The 6,855-nt window shown below is 38.1% G+C and overlaps 1 long non-coding RNA gene across 1 annotated transcript; it reads right to left on the reverse strand.

Moving 5' to 3' along the window:
* Positions 1–1,041: 1,041 nt before the first annotated feature.
* LOC141569547 (uncharacterized) lies at positions 1,042–5,837 on the reverse strand. The gene is made up of 3 exons (XR_012493265.2): positions 5,596–5,837; positions 2,677–2,791; positions 1,042–1,457 (listed from the first exon to the last, which is right to left on the reverse strand). It is a non-coding gene; the product is annotated as an uncharacterized LOC141569547 (long non-coding RNA).
* Between the last annotated feature and the right edge of the window lie 1,018 nt (positions 5,838–6,855).

Here is a 6,855-nt window from a genome sequence, read left to right on the forward strand (position 1 = left end):
TGCTGTAGACTTATAAACACTGTCCCACAGGCCCTCTGCCTGCTTCCTTGACAAGGTAGAACATCGAAGCTGTCAGTGCTGCTTTATGAACAAGGGTGTGGGCTGCATTGATTGGAAATATTGAGGAGAAGCTGTATAAGGTGTTGATCACTATAACAGTAACTGTCAAGAAGGACTGAAAGGTGGCCTGAGAATCAGTAGGAATAAGAAATCAAGATGGAGAGGGAAAGGAACACGGGATTGTCGTGGCAATGTGCTTTTGGCTTTTGCATGTTGGTGCAGTGGTCTGATTAAGGAACTCTGTGGTATTTGACAGGGAGAGGGTATAAAACTGAGGACTCAGTATTTTGACTTTGGAAATTTGTTTTTGGTTCCATTGACCCTGTCTGGCACAAAGGGCTCTCTTGGCATTAAATTGATGGAAGAAAAAAAACTTACCTATGGTTTACATTATTGCAACCTGAAAATATTTCCAAAGTACAGGGACAGGCTGGCTCCACACTACCACAGGAAGCTTTTACTAAAATGACAGTGCCACTTAGTACTTCGTAAGGTACGTCCTGTGGTCCTGTGCCCTTGTGCAGGATCTTAGGTCCTCGACAAAGCATGTACAGCCGTGTGCTCTGAAGACCATGTGGGAGGGCTGTAGCGCCCTCTGAATATGTGGTACTGGGGGGACAGGCTCCTCTGTGCTGAAACAGGCTAGTGGCTGACGGGGGTGTAATCTGTGCACTGAAAACTGAGATGCTGGGGGTGAGAGGGAATCTATTGGTAAGCCTCACATATATTGATCCTGTCGGAGAAAAAAAAAATCCTCCTGAACCACATATCTTTTCTTTTCTCACAGGAAATTCAGCTTCATTAGAATCTTAGGGAACCACTGTCATATATGTGGTCCCTCATTGACCGAAACTTCATTATACAGCACATGACTAGCAAGACTGATATGGCTGATTACTTCTTCTTCATAGACTTAGTATATCATTCTCCTGTATTAACCAGTTTTTAAAAATCCTCTGGGCTTTGGTTTTCGACACTGGATTGATTTCATCTTGGTTATTCTTTATTTCATCATAACTTCTTTCAGTAATACCACAAAAGTTCCTCATTTTACAGTCTTATAAGTGCTTTTTCACATGTGCTTTCTTCTGATTCTTGCAGGTCAGGTATTATTATTTTTACCATTTCAAGTTGAACAAACTAAGATTGTGAGACACAAATAAATAACTTGCCAGGCTCTGTAGGGGCAGCACAGGGATGTGAATTCAGTGCAAAGCCTGAGCTCTTCTCCCCACGCCCCGAACTCCTCTGACGGAGCTGCAGGCTCCAGGCAAACATGGGCGTTCTTGTCACAGTTCTTGCTGAGGGTTGGGAGAGGTAGAGGTAGAGTATGAAGACTGCACACCAATGTCAGCTTCAACATCTGCCCACGGACGTCTGGAACAGCATCAGAGAGCCTGGTAGAAGACAAAATGAGGTTTCACTCACTATGTGTCAAGGATTTGGGTTTCATTAGCAAAAGGACCTAACTGTGTATTAACCTGACATCCAAATTCCCACAAAGTTTTCCTCTGAGTGCTATTTCAATGTTGTCTCTTGTCTCTACACCTGGTCTAGACCACTGGGTCATTGTATTAGGACCATACATTCAAACTCTTTTTAAACGAGAAAACAATGGGTTAAACTGTCAGAACCTCCCGTACACCTTCACTTCATTAAGCAGAACTAATAATTTAATATGGTCAGTTTGAAACATAGTTACTAATTATTGTCCAAAGAAACATAAATTCTGCTCTCAGGAATTTTCTTCCAAATAATAACCCTAAGCTCTTCAATTTCCATCAACTTCCTGCATAGGTCCATTTGCGTGATTTGCCCCAAATAATTCTTCTATCAGTACATCTTATCTCAGCAAATAATGCATAGATTCTGCTTTTATAGACTAGAAACCAGAGCGTCACGTTTGACTTCACTCTTGCCCACCACATGCAAGCTGATGCTGAGTCCCGATGACGCAGCCTCCAGTGTCTCCACCAGTTTGCCTCCACCGTATTGCCCATGAGCATCACCTAGTTCAGTCCGATCGTGTCCCCTGGACACGTTATCACAGTAGTGTGGGAACAGGCCTCCCGCCTTCTGCATCCTGACTCCATAGGAGTCAGGCCTTCACTGCACAGCTAAAACTCAAGTTGCTGCAAGCGTCAATGCCTTAGCATGGTTTTGAAAGACTTACTATTCATTTATTAATGTATCTAGTCATTCCACAGCAAAGAACTTAGCACCCACTCTACTGCAGCCTCCGTGCCAGGCTCTGAGGATAAAAGGAGGGTGCAGGTCTCACCTACTTCTACCATCTCCTAGGCCTCCAGAAGCCTAAGCACCCTGGATTACACTCTCCGTGCACACCTTCCTAGCCTTATTCATGCTTTCCCTTCAGCCAGAAAATTCCTTCCCCCTTGTCAACCTGTTGCAACTGTGCTGAGGCTTCAAGAATCAGCTGTGATACCCCTATCAGAGACCCCAAAGAAAGAAAATGAATTGGTGAGGACCTCAGGTCCAGAAGGATTTCCAACAGCAGAATGTACCTAAGTCTCCTGTAACAAATAAGAAGATAATTGCTTAAACTGTTCTTGTTTGGAATGTACGGACAGAAATCAGTAAAACGATCATGTTTACCTTTCAGCATTCGAACTGTCCTGATGTTTTGAGATTCTCAGTGGCAGGAGGTCGTGTTGTGCGATGGTGACGTGGAGCTTCCCTTTCCACACTCACCTCTGCTGAGATCCTGGATCTATTTCATAAATACAAGGAGAAGTAGAAGATATGGTGACGATATCTAATCTTTATGAAATAAATTCTTAGTGTCATATGAGCACCTGGGAATTAGCAGGGGGCTTGGGTCAACAATATTATAATTTTAAATATATATTTTCTAAGGTTGTACTGATATATTTTATCATTACATAAAAAATGTGTACTTGGAATTTTATGTTACAATAGAGTTTTAAAAAATCTGAGTTTTAACCAGCTGCCGCCACTCAGAGCGGGTTTAGAATGTAAAGATATGATATATGTATTTCCTAAAGTAATATTCATTTTACTGAATATTATAACTTCAGTAAATTGAATTGAGGATGGTCTTGAACATGTTGTAAATATTCTTTTTTGGATTCAATTGCAAATATTTTTTTTAAATCGCTAGTTAATAGGTTTTGAAATTAGGTTTTGAAATTTTCATGTACACATTGATTAGACTAGAAAAGAAATGAGGAAATTCAAGGGCACATTTCAATGATTAACTTTAAAATCATCGTTATGTAACTAGGTTAACCAGAGTATACTATCAGGGTGCATGAGACTATTTGCCAGCCTATATTAATATTTCAGTAAATGTACCTTTTCTAATACTACTTCAGTATGAAAGGACAGCTAGAATGACATTACAATATATAACCTCATGTTCACTTCAGAAAAGTAGAATTGTTAGACCCTAAGTCCCTGTTTACTTAGTAATCACTCCATTTAGCAAAAAAAATGTTGTTAATTTGGTACAATTCCATGGGCATTACTATCTTTACATCTATCTATGAATAATATACTAAACATTCTTAATAAAGTTTAAATATTTTACAGTAGGTTTTCATAGTGATATATTTTATTTGAAGAGGGAGATCCATTTGGTTATTGAGCATTTATTGGCTATAGATAAAATATTAAAGCCCCTAAAAAACACATGAAATACTTTATAAAAACATAAGAAAAACAGGTAAGCACAGCAGAAAATGAGGGTTTCAATATAAGAATATAATGCAGCTTGGACAGCCCTGGCTCGGTAGATTGCAAAATAGCCAGGTAATTATGAGACACTTTTGCACAATGAATATTTCCCAATAAAAAGTAGCTGGAACCCAAGGGATAAAAGATTTTCCTTTTACCAGTTTCTTGATCTAGGTTTAATCTAGGTTTGTGGGAAAAAAAGGTGAAATTCCTGAAAAGTATATGGAATTCCTTTGTGAAGTACTTTCAAATATCAGCTAAGTTTAGTTATGGCAATCCTCAAAGCACTTATAAATAGTCACAGTTTATAAAAATGTATAATATTATATGTACATATAAATACATAATGTATATGTACAATCACCACCTAAGAATTATTTGGAGACATTTTCCTCATCCATTCACAATGTCTATACTTAGATCCCTAGGACCTAATTAATGAAAAAAAAAATAGCTGCACAGAAGCATTTTTTAACCAGAAAGATATATAAGACAAATTAATGTTTATGTTTTTTATCTCATATTTTACAAAACATATTAAATAAGCATATCTAAAGTTATATACAAATATGGATCCATCAAAAGAAATAAATCTAAGGAATAAACATGTATATTCTCAGATCACAGTTTTTGAAATGAACTCCACTTTTTGCACAGAGTTTCCTATAAATTCTATTTTTATAAATGTTACACATGCCACAATTTTACATACTTAATATTTATTATGAAGCTTCGTGGAATCATTTCTCAATTCAGAGCTTGTCACGGCCAAATAGTGAGCAGAAGACCTTCTGCCGTTTTACCAGGAAAACTGCCTATGAACAGTTTTTCGAATCATCTGAAAATGTTGATTCCAAGGAGAGATCAGAACATTGATAGTTTTTGTTTAGTTTTCATTTCTAGTCAATGAAGCCAGGAAGCAATGTCAGACTAAGTTCTTGGATGTTAAATCAAAGGATAAATGAGCAAGAAAGAGCTAGAGGAATATAAAACGAGATACCCAGCTTCTTGTTTAAAAAATAACCTAGAATTTCATCACTTAAATGATGCTTGATTCTTTCATTTGGCATTTCCCCCCCATTTCAACCTTGTACCAAGCACTGAATCACGTAAACATCTAACTCACAGTGGTCAATAAAACAAACATGGTCTCTGCCCTTATATAGCATATGATGTGTGGCAAGAGGCCAATTATAAGTAATAAACCTATAAATATATCACTTAAATTTGCAATGTGTTAAATAGGGCAGGGACCAGGGTGAGCTGGAGCAGGCCTCGAGAACAGAGGGCAAAATCCTCCCGGTTGAAGGAACAAAATGCCCAGAGGCTATTATTTTGAAGAAGCTGACCTCCTCTTACAGGGAATTGTAATAAAGGGAGCATAGCTGGCTTTTTGCCTCAAAATGTTAATAAAATTGTTCAGGTTCATGAAGCTGAAAATGATAATTCTTTATGAACATGTATATACATTAATTTATCTCAAGAGTCAGCTTCCTCACACACTTATCCAGGAAAGAACAGGCTTTAGCTGTTACAAGATTGACATGAAATGATTTTTACTTAGAGGAAGAAAAAGGACGTATAGCACTTTCCCAGGAATGCTCTTGCCCTCATGACATCAGATCCAGGCAGCAAACATTCTTTCTACCAGCATTCCCTTTCTCGTTTCTCACTCCTCTTTATAGCAAAGGTTTTTAATATTCTTCTGTAATAATTAGCTAACTGAGGCCTCATAAACTAGCTTCTAGTATTTAGCATCTTCATGCACATATATTTGTCCCTCTTTTTGTTTCTCACTCCCTCACACAGTTCAATTACCTTCACGAAGGAAAGTGAAACTCCCTGGTACCCAAAGCAGGTCCCAGGAGTTCTTCCCAACACTCTCTGACATTACCAGTTGCCCACGGGCTGCAGAGAAGTGACTGACGCCTTCCCCGAGAGTTGAAGCCATTCTACCTTTAGAGTTGCAGAAGATTGGGTCTGTGCTCCAAGTTCTTTCTTAAAACAGTACCAGGTAGGACATCGTGTGCCCAGTGGACATTGTGTAAACACTCTCGGCTGATTTCGTGATTGAATTAGAGGATTATACTCAGACACCCAGGACACTCATACCCTGAAAAGCTGGTAATTTATAAACTTTAAAAGCAAATGTGTTGTGGGGTAACACTAACATTTTACAACCTGATGTCTCCATGTAGAAAGATTATCTAAAAATTAGAACTTAAATACCTTGTAATTATTCCCTTAAAAAACAACAACACACGTGTAACTCTCTCTATCAACTTAATGAACATGTTACTTAATGATTAAAAAAAAGGAGGATTATATATTTCTGGCTGTGTTAGGTATCCGGCACGCAAAATACATCATCATAGTAGCCAACAAATTAAATAAGGCAGCGAGACATGTTCTTAGCAACTGCTCTTTCAGATTGTCAAACATTTCATTTCAAATTTGTGTTTATTTTTCTCTACTGTGAGTGAAGGACTCTCACTTAAAATTCGAGTAAACATTTTAATTAAAAATAATGTTTACTTGAATTTGCAATTGCACATTTGGAAAAAAAGCTGTTTTAACTCTGCTAGCATTTTAGAACTTTCAATCCAAGTTTTGGCAAAGAATCATATGCTTACATAAAATCTGACACACCCCAAATGTAGTACTATTCATTCAGCAAAGCCATTTGCAAAACAAACATTTCTACAAAATAAACAAACCAAACATAAAATGTAAATATTGTACTCTGATTGTGGATTACAACATCAGTCAAAAGCCTGACGTGGTAGCTGGATTCGGCACGCCTGGGGTTAAAACTCTCAGCACCTGTTTCCTGATGTCCCACCTAGCTCTAACTTCCAAAGGCTCAAATTAGAAAGAAGCCTCTTGAGATACTCCTAAACTTGCTTTGTCTTTACTTTGGGAAAGGAGATTGTGGAGTGCCTCCCTAGCAATAAAAGGTGCTAAAACATTTACAATTTATTTGTGCACAATAGAGGACCCATGCTAGTGCTTTCATTCTGGCAAATAAAAATCATGGAAATAGACTCTCCCCAGGAAGCCACCAAGGTTCTTGGAAGC

The sequence above is a fragment of the Rhinolophus sinicus genome, chromosome 1 (genome assembly GCF_057876585.1).
Source record: "Rhinolophus sinicus isolate RSI-liver-muscle chromosome 1, RSI-T2T, whole genome shotgun sequence".
In the NCBI taxonomy this organism is placed as follows: Eukaryota; Metazoa; Chordata; class Mammalia; order Chiroptera; family Rhinolophidae; genus Rhinolophus; species Rhinolophus sinicus.